We start from the raw sequence: 18006 nt of genomic DNA, 5'->3' as shown, positions 1-18006 counted from the left end.
TTGGGAGATTTAATGTTAGTCAGGGGGGTGAGGAAAAACAGGAGGGGCTGTGGGACTTGGGTGAGGTGGCCTCTCATGCATCTCCAGAACACTGGACATGCTGCACAGAGGATGCCATTTTTAAGAACGTGCTGCTGTGCACTCACTGGCGTGACTCCACCCAGACTCAGTGGGCGTGAAAGCATGGGAGCAGAGTCTGAGTCCATTACACCAAACTGGTGACCGTCCACAAGGAAGGACACAGCTGAGGCTTTAACAAGTGTGTGTGGTACCATTAGAGAAGGTTGTCTTGATTTTAGTCAGCTAAAGACTTAAATTAGCCCGGTCATGCAAAGATAGGCACAACTGAAAGACAGATCTCCCATCTTTTTAATGCTAAGATCATACAGTAAACATCAGAACATTTCTTTATATTTTAATTTCTTTTCAAATATCCTGTTCCCCTTCTCAGATGGAGTGATTTGTATTAATTTAAATCTACTAGCCCAGTTTTCATGGTTGATCAGGTATGGCTGTACATCTGTTTGTCTAATATGATTCTCTGTTTCCTTGGCAGTAAATAAAATGACAAGATTAAGACTTTGTTCTCTTAATTTTAAGCCATTTTGTTTTATTTGCTTCTCTGAATACTTTAGCTAAAGACTTGCTGTAGCTTTTTCAGTTATGAACGTAATTGTTATATCTAAGTCTGGGTTAAGATAAGCACATGACTTGTAGAAAGTGAAGAACTGGACACAGCATTTGGCATGCCCTGTGTGATAGTTGCTTGTTAGGAATTAAGTGTATGAAATCAGCGAGAGACCTCCTTGAAACATTACAAGGTGAGTATTTTCAAAAATAGTTAACTATCAAGCCTGTCACAATAAGTGAACAAATGTATTCAGCCAGTAAACACTGCCAGAAAAAAAGCTCTCACGTCATGCCAGTTCATTATGAAATAGAAATAATTGCTCATGAAACTTCAGACAACTAACTAAATTACAAATTATTAAAAAAAGGTTCACTATGCTTGACCTTCAGTCAAATTGCAAAAGCTGAGGAGCAAAGTAATGCCAAGATGGTGTAAGAATGTTGAAAGTAAAATTCTAATTTTAATCTAAAAAAATTAGTTTGTTTTAATTTGCCATCTTAAAATAACTTACAAATGGAGTTCATGGTCATTGCACAAGGGAAAAAGTAGAGACTCTGCTGTCTTGTTTCTGAATGTTCAGCCTTGAGGAAGGAAATGTTATTACTTTGTTTTCAGTACAAATGCTGCAAATATCTTCAAACTTGTGATCTGGTGTCATGTGAAATAACCATGATTAGTTATTGTGTAAAAGGATTGATACACTAATTACAAAAATTGCTCAGAAGTCTCTTTGTCATTGTGACAACCTCCTATGTTGAAATTGTAGTGAAGAGACATTTGGATGAGGAAGGAGAGAGTTCACTGCATCTCCTGCTCTCTGGGCTCACGCTAATGGCCCTAAGAATTCCAATCACTTCTTATATTTAACCAACTCTGCCTAAAACGTGCTATTTTAGTAGGAATGTTCATCCTGGAGTGGAGGATTAGGGTAAGGGTGGAGATGGGTGCTCAGGAATAGATTTTTTTTGAGCCAAATGGAAGAGGATGCTTAATATTCAGCTGTGTTCATAGTGTTTGAATTTGGTGTTCAAAGCAGCTCCTGGTTGGAATTAGTATGTCATGAAAGGTTTTTACAAGTGATTAGCAGCAAAAGTCCTCCTCAAACATCATGGGGAGTCTACTTCTCTTCTGCAAGGGTAGACTATTAAGTTGATATTTTCCATTACTCTGAGGGATAATAGTTGAACAGTATACTGAATGTCCCATCTGCAGAAAAAATAAACAGTTGAAAGATAGATTTGTAACTACTTGCCAGAATTCTTCCACATATGTGAAGAACCTGACAATAGGTCAGTTTTTTTTTTATATTTTATGAGAGCGGTGTTATACCAATAAAAACTAGCAGTATCTTATTAAAGGGGACAAGATAAAGATGCCACATTTATTATAACAATTTGATTTATGACCAATAACTAATATCTTAATCCTTACACACACACACACACTATATCTATCTATCTATCTATCTATCTATCTATCTATCTATCTATCTATCTATCTATCTATCTATCCATCAGATGTTATGCAGCTGCTGCATAGTTACCAGTCCTGCTTGAGTTTGCAGCTTGGGTTCGTAGCTTGTGGCGGCTAACTGGCCAGGAAAGCCGGGCACAAGGACGAGCTGGGTCTCAGTTGCGCATGCACCGATGCCCTTCCATGTTGGCAGCAGAATGTTACCCTCCTCCAAAGTTTTCCATCTCACCCATCCTTTTTGTAGGCTTTAGTTTGAATCCAGAGTCGATAGGTCTTGCTGTGTCACGCTGCCTCCAGGTTTGGTGATTGATCACCTGTCAATTGCAGACATGACTTTCAGACTCCGACCGGGCTTTGATCTTCCTTTTATTGTACCTTTTCTTTTTAGGGTGGATTCTTCTTACTTTGTTAGGGCTCTTGTCTGCATCTTCAGCCGTTGGTGTTTGAACTCTATTTAATCAGGACAGGCTGAGGCTGGAGGTTGATTCCATCATCCATACATACCTCATTCACACATCTAAACTAAACTAATAAGATTACAGCAGGGTTTGCAAAAATGAAGGTTGCAGCAAGCCCTTACAAAATGGAGTAAGCATTTTTAAAATGGGGTTTGAATTACAATATGGCAAACAGTGAACAGAAGTTACAATATAGACAAGTGTAATAAATGGTGAACAGAAGTTACAATACTGAAACAGTGCAAGTCTCAGTGATTTAAGCAGGAATTGGATTGATAGTGAAACTTACAAAGGCAGCTGACTGAACAGCTATGGCTCTTAACAAGCATCTTAATTGTTAATTAGCCAGTTATTGGGGTAACCGGTTTTATGAATGAATATTGTTTCATTCATAAAACTTTACTTATGAAGTTACATTAATAAAGTGAACAATTAAAAACAATTTCATTCATCAGTTCTACAGAGGCTGTGTAACTGGCTCAGAGTCTGAAGCATAGGTGACAATATGAAGAATTTGTATTCTTGGAGAAGCAAAAACAAAACCCAGAGCAAATGATAAATATCCAATAAATAGCATTTGAACATTATGTGAAACTTTTCAGTATAATAACAGTTGGCATACCAGGAGTTTCACAGCTCACCCTTGGACCTACACAATCTTCTCCAAGTAAACTGTGCCACTAGTGAAGCATCTCTAAAGCTGTACTTAAGAATCAAAGGGCACTTGATTTTGGGAATTTATTTCCAGAGTGCACCTGGTCTCTCTGAGTCTCCATATTATAAGTAGTAACAATACCTATAGCTCTAATAGAATTACTCCACTGTGATCCACTAGAGAAGAGGGTGGAAAGAGGCCAACTAGAAAAGACAGGGATTTCAGCTCTCACCCACATGTTTAGTCATTGTCCTGTTAACATATGTAGTATAGAAAAACAACCTCTTACAGCAGCATGAGTCTTCTAAACGCTTTTGTTCTTGGAAGCTGTAGCTATCTGTGAAGGAAAGAGAAGAAGGAACCTCCTGCTCTTCGAAGTCTTCTTCAGAGACCCTTAAAAGAAAATGGCGTCCACAACTTCAGAAAGTGCCAGTGGCTATATCACAAATTCATATTTATGAAAACTAATTAATTCATGTTATGCCCTCCAACTTGTTAGGTAATAACTAGAAGAGGCCTGTAACCCTTCATAAACGTTACAAGCTCGTTGTATTAGTCTCTGCAAAGTGTGCTCCAGTTCTTTTTGATATGTGCTGTCCCAGGTGACGAAAAGAATATTTACTACAAACACCCACAAATCCCCAGTGATGTGTATGGAAGGTAAGACTTGAATTTCTGCTCTTCAATTGATCTTCTGCTAAATTCAGCAGGCCTTTTTCTTTAGGTCCAGTTGAAATAGACTAGTGGTTTTAAAACTTTTTTTCTGGCGACCCAGTTGAAGAAAATTGTTGATGCCTGGAACCCAAAGGAGTTGGGATTGAGGGGTGTGGCTACAAATTTGTTTTTGTTTGTAAGCAGTTTGTTGAGAGTACTCCATTCTGAAAAATAATATCACAGGAATGTAGTATCTTGCCTCTAGTAGTGACCATTTCAGAGAGAGGTGAATGTTCCTCTCTATCCCTGTTGTGACAAGATGGCCGATGTATCCCTGGCCCTCCTGTATCACACTGTTTAGTGCAAGTAATCAAATAGGTAATATTTATTGCTCAGGTGATATAGTGTATGCTCCGAATAATGAGACTTGATTACTCTTCTCTGAGTTTACGGATTTATAAATGTTAGGAGCGTGGTCTCTTTGGCCCAAAGGGTGAGGTTAACCCTTGCAGTACGATTGCAGGGCAAGCATGCCCTGTCACAGGCTCTTATTTTTACCCCTTTATTCCTGATACTTTTATTAGTCAAAGTCCTACAGTAAAAAGCTTTGATCTAGTTTTTTGGGTATGGAAGTATCATAACTAGAAATGGAAGGGTAAAAACCCTCCTGTATTCAATATTATTAAAATCCCTCCTGGACAGAGGCACCATATGACAGGGAGAGAGAAAATGGTTGAGACTTATAAATCTCAACCAATAATCCTAGGATTTTTTCAGTTTCTTACATGTAAATCCTGCTGTGTCAGTAACTATTTTGGCTGCCTTTCTCTGGACCCTATCACTACTGTTGTAATTTGTGCAGGATGAACATGATTGAAATCCTTATTTAAAAAAATCCAACAACCTCAAGATAGTAAATCCTCTCCTTTCACAGATTTGTTTATCAATGAAGTGATTTCAATTCTTGCTGTAAGATTAAAAGGGGTGCTGTTAAATTAAATATTTTTTGAGTGTGATTTTTATTCCAGGTTATTGGCTTTAGTTAAAAAATAAGATCAGATAGGCATCAAATTACTTTCCTTAGGGTCTCAAATGACTGCTCAGAATTTGTTAATGAATGATAGAATAGAATGATAAAATACTACATTGAAATTGGGATGTATTTCCTATGGAATATAATGTTTTAGGAAAAATCCATCTTGGGCTAAGAATTTGATAGTGAACTCCTGCATTATGATAAAGAACAAGTTAATCATGGATGCTATAGGAGTAATGGAAGCCGTTATATTAACATTTGAAAATACGACTTAACATTATGTATTTTGGCATTATTGGTCAAGCAACTCAATTTCACTCAGGGCTGCAAAACTAACAAAAAACAAACACAAAATCCTCAAACCCTGGGCTTTACATGTTTAATAGATTATTTTGAGAGCTCGTGGTCTGCTATTTTTTATTAAAGGGGTGCTCAGCTCCAGTAGTTTCCACTCAAGTTAATATACCCTAACTCCAATGTACAGAGAATATTTTAAAGTCAGAGGCAGTTGTGAGTGTGTTTTTGCACCTCTAAAAATCTGGCCATAAAACTTTACAAAGTCGTCATGCAAGAGCTTATGTTCTAAAGGTTCACAGTCACACTGCCTATACTGATTGCATTTAAAAAATGAACAAACTTGACCAGGATACAAAATGTCAGGATTAACTTTACTGGCCTACATTTTCAAAAGTGACTACTGATATTTTGGGTTTCCAATACAGACATCTTAAAAGGAGGCTTAATTTCAGAGCATGGGTGCTCAAACTCCTGGAAAATCAGGCACCTATAAGGTATCTCAGATTGGACACCCAAAATAAGTGGTTGCCTTTGGAAGATCTAGAACACTGTATTTTTGTGCTTTCTAACTCTGACTTACTTACCATGGTCCCTAATCACTAGATTCTATGCATTCATTGCACAATTGAGAAGGGAGAGAAAACTAAGAAAACACATTAGACACGTGGCATGTGAGATTTGCCAATTGAGTAAGAGATGTAATGTGCACAAGGATAGACATCAGGGGTAGGCAACCTATGGCATGCGTGCCGAATGCGGCACACAAGCGGATTTTCAGTGGCACTCACACTGCCGGGGTCCTGGCCACCAGTCCGGAGGTCTCTGCATTTTAATGTAACTGTAAATGAAGCTTCTTAAACATTTTAAAAACCTTATTTATTTTACATACAACAATAGTTTAGTTTTATATTATAGACTTATAGAAAGAGACCTTACAAAAGCATTAAAATGTATTACTGGCACGCGAAACCTTAAATTGGAGTGAATAAATGAAGACTCAGCACACCACTTCTGAATGGTCACCAACCCCTGATAGAGATGCTTGGCATAGCAAAGTTTGAAAATCTATGGTCCTAGCAGTCCACTTATTGGATTTAGAAGCATGTTGAAGATGTTGCTGCTAATACCAGAGTTGAATGGTTGCTAACTTCCACTCTTTACTGTAAAGGACTGATGCACTTTACTTGATCTCTAAATGCCAGATTTTAAAATAAAAATGCAAATTATGATGTATGTAAATGAAAGCATAAAATCATGACAGACTTATTAACTATGGTAGCAATACTAGGTGCATAGAATAACTTTAAGCTAGTATCAAATTTATTCAGTAAATACAAAAAGGGAGTGTTATCTTTTAAATTTAACAAAATCCAGGAATTTGTCTGTTTGTAACTCAGATTATTGTAGAGGAATGTGACAGTGGTATAAGTAAAGGAAGAAATAACAGTTCTCCTTTTATGAATGCTTAAAAAGGTCTGTCAAGGAAGGCTAAAAACTGCACAATTTGTCTGAGAATTGGAAGAGGCTCCTTTTAGACCTATTCTTGCCTCCTAATTATATAATGCTACATTTCATTGGGGAAAAAACAACTTGTGCTATGCCTGGGGCTCCATGGTCTTCATATAGATTTGTCACATTTAAAAAAAAAAAAAAAAATTGCACAATTTCCCAAGGTTGGAAAGCCAAGCTCTCAAAAGTTAGGAAATGTCAAAATTAAGGTTCTCATGCAACTATATACCCTCATGTATGTTTGCATGTTGCTAGTCTTCCATTAAGTGATCATACTATTTCTCCCCCTCCCCCATATGAATGCTCAGTCGGTTGTGAGCAGAGGATCTTCAGATTCACAGCGCACACTTTTCCACTTGAGCTAAATGATTAACTGGTAACAGAAATGTAGACTATTATCCTCTATATCAGTCCCTAGAAGGGGACATTAAATACATGTTGCCAATGAATTGTGGAATGTTTTGGTATTAGGATTCCTGGTCTCTATTCCATAGATTCCAACACTAGAAGGGACAATTGTGATCTAGTCTGACTTCCTGTATAACACAGGCCATGGAACTCCCCCAAAATAACTTCTTTTGAACTGGAGTATATCTATTCTAGACTTTGGGAGCAGAATGTTTTCCAATGGTTACAGAAGATAGCAAAAGTTCATAGCCTTTTGGAATGAGAGCCACACAGATTTGGCACAAACTTGGTTCTGATCTTTTAGAGGCCTGAGTCTTTTCCCAGTTCTGCCTAAAATTATCTTATGAGCAACCTCTGATACCTTTTTTTTTTATATATATATATATATATATATATATATATATATATATATATATATATATATATATATATATATATATATATATATATATATATATATATATATATATATATATATAAAAATATTTACTCTTTTTTATAGCTGCTTTTCTTTAGAGTTAGGGATATGAACACTTGGCCTATAATTAGGGCCCTACCAAATTCTCGGCCATGAAATACACGTCACAGACCATGAAATCTGGTCTTCCCCTCTGTGAAAACTAGTCTTTTGTGTGTTTTTACCCTATACTATACAGATTTCATGGGGGAGACCAGTGTTTCTCAAATTGGGGGTACTGACCCAAAAGGGAGTTGCAGGGGGCTCACAAAGTTATTTTAGGGAGGTCGTGGTATTGCCACCCTTACTTCTGCACTGCCTTCAGAGCTGGGCAGCTGGAGGGTGGCGGCTGCTGACTGCAGGCAACAGCACAGAAGTAAGGTTGGCAATGCCATACCATGCCATTCTTTCTTCTGTGCTGTTGCTGTCAAAGCTGGGCTCCCAGCCTGCAGCCACCGCTGCTCTCCAGCTGCCCAGCTTTGAAGGCCATGCTGCCACCAGCAGCAGTGCAGAAGGAAAGGTAGCAGTACCGCAACCTCCCCTTCAATACCTTTGCGATCTGCCCACAACTCCTTTTTGGGTCAGGACCCCTACAATTAAAACACTGTGAAATTTCAAATTTAAATAGCTGAAATCATGAAATCCAATGACCGTGAAATTGACCAAAATGGACCATGAATTTGATAGGGCCCCATCTATAATATATCTGTGCAGTTTGCCACCCTTAACACTAGTGACTGGAAGAGGTGTGACCGAAACCATAGTCTCTTGGCTCACAGCCCAGAGTACCTTCTCATGTGCCAAAAGGGGTTTGTGTATATCTCTTACCCAGTGAAGATATGGAGCGGTATGGCTGCCCAATGTGTGTCTCATATGAGGACACTCGGGAGGCCTGCATTACAATAATATTTGACTACTTCAATTGGCCAAATGAAAGTGAAACATTCTTGATTCAACCTGTTAAATTTAAAGGCCGAAGTACATAGGATACAGCATGACTCGACACATGGATCTGAAATTCCTATGATTCTTTTGTATATTGGTTCTACAAAGGATGATGCAGCAGCCTTAAAAAGGACAGGCTTGGGTAATTCAGGCTCAAAATGTAGGTCTTGTTAAATCTTTACTTTTAAAAAGAAGTCTGTAAAGATTTCTATTTGAATCGCAAACAGTGGATTGTGCTAGTATACAAGAACACAGAAGTGAAATTTTAACTAGGCAGGCAAAGTAAGTGTAACTGTAAATTTAGCAAAAATGGTAGAAATTACACTTCCTAAATCGTTTGATTTTAATAATCCATGATGCTAAAGGCTGGCAAGGTCACTTTACATTTGTAACAGTTAGTTCCTTTAAGTCACATTTTCTTGTTTCTTCCCCGCCCCGCCCCCGCCCCCCCCCTCTACTTTTATGGTATTTGATTTCTGTTCTTTTTCATCTACTGTGGGAATCTATTTTTGTTCTGAAAGTGCTTGAAGATAACTTCCGCAATATCTGCAGAGAAATCCAACTCCAAAGTCTGCTATTTCTCACTTCATCATATTTTTTAATCTACAACAGGAAGAAGCTGCTGAATTGCACACATTAAAGACCAACTTTAATGGGTCTATATGATCACAGTGGTTCCTTCTGGCTTTATAATTTGAATTCCCAACTAAATCGTATTGTATTGCAAAGTCAGTATGCTGCTAACATGTAGTGTCCTCTATTTTTTTTAATCCCATAGTTAATATGCATTCATAGATTAAATCAGGTAAATTTAGATTTCTAAGCCTTTGTGTGTTTTTAACTTGCATTACCTTTCCATCCTAAATAACTTCAGTTACAGCAAGCTGTGCATGATGATGTTAGTTGTTGGCTGCATGTGTGTGTTCTCTCTGTGTGCTGTTCCAACTCTGGCCAGATAGCCAGCTCAGCAGACCTTGATTGAATTGTCCAGAAAGACCACAGACTCGGTTCAGTGGTGAAAGTGCTTGGCCAGGTTTATTGATGACAAAGCATTGCACTTGCACCTGTTAGACTCTAGGATACATGCTCGTGAACTGCGGGATCTTCCGCTTCCCCCCTAGGCTGGACAAAGACACTCACTCTGCGACCCCTCTTTTATACACTATTACAAACAAGTTACAAATGCCCCCTCTGACTTGATTAGTTACCACCCTTTACATTGTGCCTGTTGGTTTGATCAAAATATCTCTGTCACCCTAACCTTATCTTTAGGAGGAATCAGTGTGTCCCTGTATTATCATCAGGAAGTGTATCATCAGGAGGGACAGCTCAGTGGTTTGAGCATTGGCTTTGCTAAACCCAGGGTTGTGAGTTCAATCCTTGAGGGGGCCACTTAGGGATCGGGGGCAAAATCAGTACTTGGTCCTGCTAGTGAAGGCAGGTTCTGGATTCAATGACCTTTCAAGGTCCCTTCCAGTTCTAGGAGGTAGGATATCTCCATTAATTTAATTTAATTTAATTTAATTTAAGAATAACGTTGTATGGAGGTGTTTTGGTACCATCCTTCTAAGAATGTGTTTACGTGAATGCTTAGTACCTAGGAGTGCTTGTGTTTTTGCAGTGCCAGCTCTGTTCTTGCCAAGTCCATGTACTGACTCTTGCTATCTTTGCTTTATATCAGCAGGGCCTGACTTTAGTTTGGGCCTTAGGCCTTGTACCAGGCCCCATGCTTCAGCTCTCTTTTTACTACACATGATAAAAAGAAATTGGGAACATCTTCATTGGTAAACTGAAATTTTGGCAACAGTTATACACTGTCTGAATTAATGCAGTGATGTCCTTCTGAGGGCTGGCCTACACTGCAGCTGTAAGTTAACCTAAGTTTTATGCTACTTTAGTAGTGATTGCTTTGTGAAAAGTGTTCACCCATAGGTGATAGGTCTTTTATCATTTTCAGGTGTGAGTTCATTTGAGAGCGTAAGTACTCGTCTGATTTCACCCACACAGTTACTATTGGGCCATTTAATGCACTGGCTGAGGTATGCCAGATGTTGAATAGGCATGGGTATGACTGCTGGATCTTGAAAGGTGTGTTGTGGGGGTGTTGATCTTTGTAGCAGGGGAGATATGTCTACTGGTTTTGCATCTGTTCTGGCAGATATTTTGACACAGTGTTCTAATTGGAAACATTGTCTACTGGTTCATTAAAAGCTATTGAATTGTTTTCTCGGTGTCCTTTCTCTCAGACATTTTTTCATTTTGGTGAATTGAATGTGATACTAGTACTACTACAGGCATCTATTCTCAGGCTTAAAATAGTAAAAGTGCTGCCTCTTTCCTTTTATGCTTTCGCTGTACATTCCACAGCAATGTCAGTCAAAGGAGAAGGGGGAAAAAGTGTTCATTTTAAAAGAATAGGATTGGTTTTGTTTTGGTAAATGTTACATGCAAAGGAAATTACTAAATACAGATTTTATCTCTTCTAAGAACTGCTAATTCCACTCTGGCATTAGAAATGGAAAGAACCTATTCTTGCACCTATCCATCCTGTCTGTGGAAACACCATTGTTAACTTAACTTCCTTTGTTTGAGGAATTTGGCTGGAACAACTATATTTTCTTCTGTTCGGCTTGTCCCCTCGCTTGCATTAGCTTCTCATCAGTGCTTGTATTGCTTACAGACAGCTCACAAACCTATCAAGATAAGAAACCAAAGGAAATATTAATTGGTCTTTATCCATCAAAATACAGATCACTTTCTTGCCTTGAGATATTGACAGGAACATTTTAACTTCTCACGCTAATCATTCTCTAGGTGAAAATGCATTAACTAGGTAGAGAAATAAATTTTCTGATTTACTTATTTATTTTAGTAATACTACAAAAGAGTTGGGAAAGAAATTTCAAAGTGCTGCTGGAGTCAAATGAAGGCTCCTCTTTTGAATGAAAATTGTGTCACCCACTTATCATAGATAACATAGGTAGCAACAATTTGTGGTAAATGTTCTGTCACATCATTAGAATTTTCCCAGTTTCAAAGTCTTATTTAAAGACTTAGTGGGTGGAAAAAGTATGTGACTCTAACTCAGGACATAATCGCAGTGTTTCAGGATGGAGTTCCAGGGGCAGAGGGGGTGGGGGTGGGACTTTCTTGAACATTTGTTAGCCATTAAAGGAAAGCACATCAAGGTAATCACTTTTTTCCAAACAGACTGTGTGAAATATAACTTGTATACGCAGTACTAGCATTACAAAATATTAATATCTACTGTAGGTTCCACTCAGTGCCTGCCTAAGCATTTGGTGCAGACCAGGTGTTAGCATTCTTCCATTACAATGTTTAATTCTTTCCACAAGATGAGAGAGAATGACACTGTAAACCTATACTGGTTTAAGATCACCAAGCAAGAAAGTTACTGCAGTCCATGATTATAATCAAAGGAACACATAGTCCTGCAGATATGTAGCTTTCTAGAAAATTCTTCCTATGTCTAGAAAACACCCCCCCCCCCCAGAGATAATAAGATTTTACTAAACCTGCATTTTCAAGGTAAAAACAAAGAATTAGCCCCATCTGCAGTTTCATCTGCATGTTGCTTCAAGAAATTACCGGCTTCATCCGATTTGGAAAATGCAAGGGGATGCCCCCAGAACTTATACAGTAAGGATTAGGAATTTCCTGTGAAATACACTTGTTATAATAGAGGGTGACTACTTTTCTTGAATTTGAGTAAAATTAACTTCACCCAGTTTTCAGTCCATTTGAAAGGGATCTTCTCATGCCAATTTGAATTGATGTTTCAAGTGATAGGGTATCTCAGACTTTCCAAGAATTTCATTGGTACCAAGGTATATTGCATGTACTATGTTCCCTTGTGTGTTGAACTTACAAATCTGATAACTAAATTTGCCATGATGGGTTGCTTTATAAACTCTTGATGGTCATTGCTAAGAGTTCCATTATTCTTTAGATATTCAGATTATGGGCCACACCTTATTAGAGAAATAAGGTAGGTTTACTTATAGGTCAATGCTAGCATCACTGACTGCATTTTAAAAATTGAGTAGGGAGGTAATACCATTCCTTGGTACCACTCTGGGTATTGATAAAAATTAAAGATGGTAGATATGAAGTAACTAAACTACATATGTTAACGTTTTCTAAGTATCTATTAATGGATTCTTGTCAACAGTTACATTTATACATTTTTCATGATCTCCTAATTTTAATGCTGCTTATCTTAGTTTTTTTTATAGTGCTGCCCTTTACTGTAGTGCCTGAGCACCTTCCATAGAAAATCAATAGCAATAGTCAAGTCCCTAGTGGATTTAATGGAGTCTCTGGTACTTTTCACGTCAGAATTCTGTTTGGGATAGTCCTTTTTTGGCAGGGGAGGGACAAGGAAGAAAGGCAGGGTTAGAAGGGTCTTCGGAATAAAAGGGGCATATGAACTCAGTGTCACTAAGGGCAGTAATTACTGCAGTGGCTGATATCCACATTACCCTCCTTCTGTCCGTGGTCTGCGTCCTTACCAGAAGCCCTTTCACCAAATGAAGAGGGGCAGTGTGGGGGCTGACAGCTGTGGCTTTCAGCTTCGTGCAGCTCCCCGTTGGGAGCCCAGTTGCCCTCTGGGCTTCTCACCTTCCTGCTCCCAGCTGCCCAGGGCTTCTTGTCTCTGGAGGGAGATCTGCGCCAGAATCTAGTAGGCTGCCATGCCTGGCTCCTACCCAGCCTGGAGAAGCTGGGAACAGTCATTAGAGGGGAAGTCTGGCTTCATCTCTGTAGCCCTTGACTGAAGCATATGCAGTCAGTCCAGTGTTGCATAGGAGCTGAGAGGCTCAGGCATGCTTAGTGAGGCTATATCTTCAGCAATTTTAGCTGTTAAGCTTTAACAAGTCTCTACTGAGCATGTGCAAACTTGTAACTTGGGCAGATTTTCACAGGTTTGGCAAATGGACCATCCCTTACATAAAGGTAAAATTTGAAGTCCTTGCTCCAAAGAATGTTGGCAGTGCTATTCTTTTTTTTTTTTTTTTTTTTTTTTTTTTTTTTTAAAGAACAGGTCACTAGAACTTTAACACTTACATGTATTTTTTTCTCTAGCCTGTGTTCTTGGAAATGGCTGAACTATTTTGGCTGTCTTTTTTTTGCCAAACCAGTTCTGCCTGAGCCAAATAAGCTGGCATGGAAAAATTCAGCCTGAATGGTTAGAGTTTGTCAAACTTATAAGCAGCTGAAAACAGGGTCTTACAATGGGAGATGTGGGGCAACCTTAATAGGTGGTGCTACCAGCTCCATCTACAATATGCTTTGTATTACCCAGAACGCTGACAGTATTTATTGACTCTGTTCTGGTTTGGTTTACTCCCCACTGTTCCATTTCTAGTATAGATTTACTTCTGATATTTGAGCTTTCCTCCCAACCACCCTTCTTTTAAAAGCTACTTTTGGCAACTCCTAATTCCTTGTCATTTTTTAGGTTGATAAATCACACCGTAAACATTATAGAAACTAAATTTAACTAGTCAAAGATACTTTACCTAAAAGTACAGATTTTATTTCTGCATTTGGTTATGATATCTTGGGTTTCCAGATCTTCACAGTTTGGGTTTTTAATATTGCTTTGTTAGATACAATTTTCCAAAATTTGCTGACTCAGAATATAATCTTGTACTGAAGTATCCCATGAACTTGTTAATTATGTTGACCTCAGGTAGTTTGTGGTTACCAGCCATCTCTATTATTCATGTTATAGTTCTTATCTTTAAGTAGTAGTTTCAGGAAGACTTCTCCTGTGGTTGTATTCTTTACTTTCTGGATATAAAATTGCCCCTTTCATAATGTAGAAAACCCATTGATCCATTTTTAGCTGCATATTTTACCAAGTAGCTGTCTGAGTTTGAGCTCCTTGAGAGTTTGTACAGAAACTTTTCATGACATCTTATTTCAGTCTTGGAGAAGAGGGTATGGAGTCTGTTGCAGTTCCCCTTTATTTATCATTTTTTTTTCTTTGTGTTCAGCCTCAAGTTTTAGCACCCATCATATTAACATATGTTAACTACAAAATTATCACACCAAGTGCAATGCACTCTAGTACCTTTGAGATCCTTTGATGGGAGGCTCTGGAATTTCTAATACTAATGAATTAAGCCTTACAAGCTTACAAGTCTTACACTCTTGTCCAGTAAATCATAATTGATGTGGCCCTCAGAGTAGTCTTGAGAAGAAAAATCAGTTAATCAGTTTAACATTAATCTGTTACCAGTTGTATGAATCTATTCCTGTAAAAAGCTAAGCTTGTGGATGAAATCAGCAAACTTTTCTGTAACATACATTTGCTGAGAGCACTTGGGAAATGCAGTATTGACAATTCTCACTATTTTATCATAATCTCTGAAAGTTTAGTAGTTTTTTTTTTTTTCTTAGTGCCAACTCCTGTAGCAGGTTAATTACATGAGGCTGCTTTTATTTTAAGGAAAGTTGGTTTGTTTCTTGTCCTTGAGCTTTTTGAGAAGCTTGAAAATGTAAACTCTAAAGGCTTAAGAACCAGAATGCCAATAAGAATGCAAAACTTAATTTTTTTTAATCCAACTCTTGAATGCATATGGTATCAGTACTGAAACTGACACATCTTAAGTGACTCGAGGATGTTTAACAGAAGCTACTAAAATTAGACACTTTAAAACCAGCAGGTCCAGATAAATTGCATCCAACAGTTTAAAAGAGCTAGCTGAGAAGCTCAGTGGACTGTTAGTTGTGGGGTTTTTGTTGTTGTTTTTAATTTCCAATAACTTTTAGAACACTGGAAAAATTCCAGAAGACTAGAAGGAAGGTAATCTGGCGCCATTATTTAAAAAGGGTAAATGGGATAATCATAGGGCTGTCAGCTTGACATCCATGATAATGGAATGGCTGATATGGGCCTTGATTAATCAAGAATTAAAAGTGGCATTAGTTATATTATGCAATCAACATAGACTTATGGAAAATAGATGTTGTCAAACTAACTTGATATCTTTCTTTGGATGAGATGACAAGTTTGATTAAGGTCATTGTGTTGATGTAATATACATAGACCGCTGTAAGGCATTTGACTTGGTACTGCAGGATGTTTAGATTAAAAACTATAATACAAAATCAATGTGACATGTTAAATGGATTAAAAACTGATTAACAGACCAGATCTCAGAGTGATTGTAAACAGGGAATCATCAAACAGGTATATTTCTAGTGGTGTCCCAGATGGATAGGTTCTTGGCCCAATGCTATTTAATGACATATAAGAAAACATATAATCTCATTTCTGATTATAACATTTGCAGATGATACAAAGCTTGGGGGAGTGGTGGCTGGAGGGCGGGAGAGGATGTCTTCTTCTGTTTACTCTTTATGTGCAGGCTTACCTATCAAGATTGATATTGAACAGTTTATTTGTACTGGTAAGTTACTAGACTTTGCCTTTATCTCTCCTATTCTCCAAGATTGAAATAAAGTGATCCTGAACATTTCTGTACAAAAAACAGACATTTGCTTGCTAAAATATGCAGCTAAAAATGGATCAGTGGGCTTTCTAAGTTGCAAAAGAGACCCTTTTTTTTTTTTTTTAATTCAGAAAATAAAGAATACAACTACAGGAGAAGTCATCCTGAACCTACTTCTTACAAGATAACAACAAAAACATGAATAATAGAGACGGCTGGCAACCACAAGCTGCCTGAGGTCAATGTAATCAGGAAGAAGTTCATGGAATATATCAGTGCAAGATTATATTTCAAGTCAGCAAATTTTGGAAAGTGGAATCTAGCAAACTACGTGCAGTAGAACACCGTATTTAACTCCCAAACTGTGAAGAGCTGAAAACTCAAGGTATCCTAATCAATTGTAGAAATAATGTATTAGGATCTGGCCTTCATATTTAAATCTAACTGTCTTAAAGCAGACTTCATTTTCTCTATCTCCTCATTAACAAAGCAGTAGAACTCCTTTTGAACTCAGACCATGCTCTATGAAGTCTCACAAGTGCCCTTTTGTTTGTTCTTAAATCTGCAAAAACCATGAGAAAATGTAATGTGTCACTATTCAAAAGTTATTCTGGGCCCTAATTAAACTTATACTGCAGAGGTAGAGCTGGGGTGATGCGCCTTTCCTGTGAATTAGACACTTTCATTTGAGAAGGGGTTTGGATTGGCAGGAAAGCCCATGCACTTGCCAAAAAAAAACTGCATAAGACAGCTCCCAGAAATAGGTTTGGAGGCTGAGACCTTTGGTCTTGCCTTTTAAGTGGACTTGGTAGTCCTGGCATGCTTTAAGTCGTACATCCAAAGGGGGGAAGGCCTTCAATAGGTTTGGATGATATTGGTGCCGCATTGTTCCTCCTTCAAGCAGCCTGTCCTGGTAGAAATGTAGGAGATCTTGCTTAAAGTAAAAGTTTAATAAAGTAGCAGCCACTTAACCAAAAGATCATAGTGTTTTTCTGCACTTGTTGGTTACCTGCCATTTTCCAAGGACTGAGTGAATTATCTAGACCATGCAGGGCTGGATTAACCTTTTATGAGCCCCGGTGCCAAACATAATTGTGGGCCCCCATGTAGTCATTGTAGGGCCCCCATGTAGTCCGAGTGTGGGCCTGGTGTGGCAGTGCCATTGGTGCTATAGTATACCTGGTACTGAATCTCAGAGACATTTTTCATTTTGATCAGATACCTCTGCATGACGATATGCATTGCCATACACAGCTCCCCCGGTTTTTCTCATTGAGCTGTACGCCCACTGGGTTTATCAGTGTCCACAGTGAGCAGAACTTTCATAGTGATTAGGGGAAACTCCCCACAGATTTATCTCCTTCCTCATTCAGACCTTCTATAGCCATGTCTCCAGTACCACCCTATGTCACCGTCACTGTATGTGGTTCTGGTCTCAGTTAATAAAGTTCCACAGCCAGCATATACCTGATCAGTTCTGACAAATGCCTTCCTCAGAATCCATCCTGCCATTTTAGCAAGCCACTTGCAAACACCATTTCCCCAAAGAGAGGACTTAGCCACTGGAAACCTGAAATCACCAGATTTTCTTCCTCTGCTCCCAGCTACATGCTAGTCTACTACTTGGTCACCACCACCTCTCCCCATGGCTGTTTCCCTTCTCCCCTGCAAGCCTGACCTGCTTCCTCTTTCCCTGCTTCCCTTGACATTCCTTTCCTACGGGTGACCTCTGTTTCTTGAAGTTAACTCCAGTTTCTTTATCTGCTCCTATCTTAGTTGCCCCCAGTAGTCACAGAGCCACCTGCAGCTTCTCTGGCTACAGCCATGGAAGCAATTGCCAGAGGCCAGCCTTAGCCTTATTACCTTTTTTATGTTAGAAAACTGTGAATAAATGATTCATTTCTTACTCGATAATTAACTTGTGATTTGTGTCAAACTCCCTTTGGATAGAAATTCAAAGTCAATGCACAAAAACAGCACTTAATTTTTTAATTAAGCTTAT

The 18006-nt window shown here is 38.4% G+C and overlaps 1 protein-coding gene across 17 annotated transcripts in view; it reads left to right on the top strand.

Moving 5' to 3' along the window:
* Positions 1–18006, top strand: part of OSBPL8 (oxysterol binding protein like 8) — a 198998-nt gene that overhangs the window by 33902 nt on the left and 147090 nt on the right. For 12 of the 17 annotated variants that reach the window (XR_010590973.1, XR_010590972.1, XM_065559324.1 and 9 more), the window contains exon 2: positions 16136–16389. The exons of the other annotated variants lie outside the window; for them this stretch is intronic. The gene's annotated coding sequence lies outside the window, so the exon portion shown is untranslated. The remainder of the gene's footprint in view (positions 1–16135; positions 16390–18006) is intronic. 17 annotated transcript variants of the gene reach the window in all.

This window comes from Chrysemys picta, chromosome 1 (assembly GCF_011386835.1).
Source record: "Chrysemys picta bellii isolate R12L10 chromosome 1, ASM1138683v2, whole genome shotgun sequence".
NCBI lineage: Eukaryota > Metazoa > Chordata > Testudines > Emydidae > Chrysemys > Chrysemys picta.
This window is presented reverse-complemented; position numbering and strand designations above follow the sequence as displayed.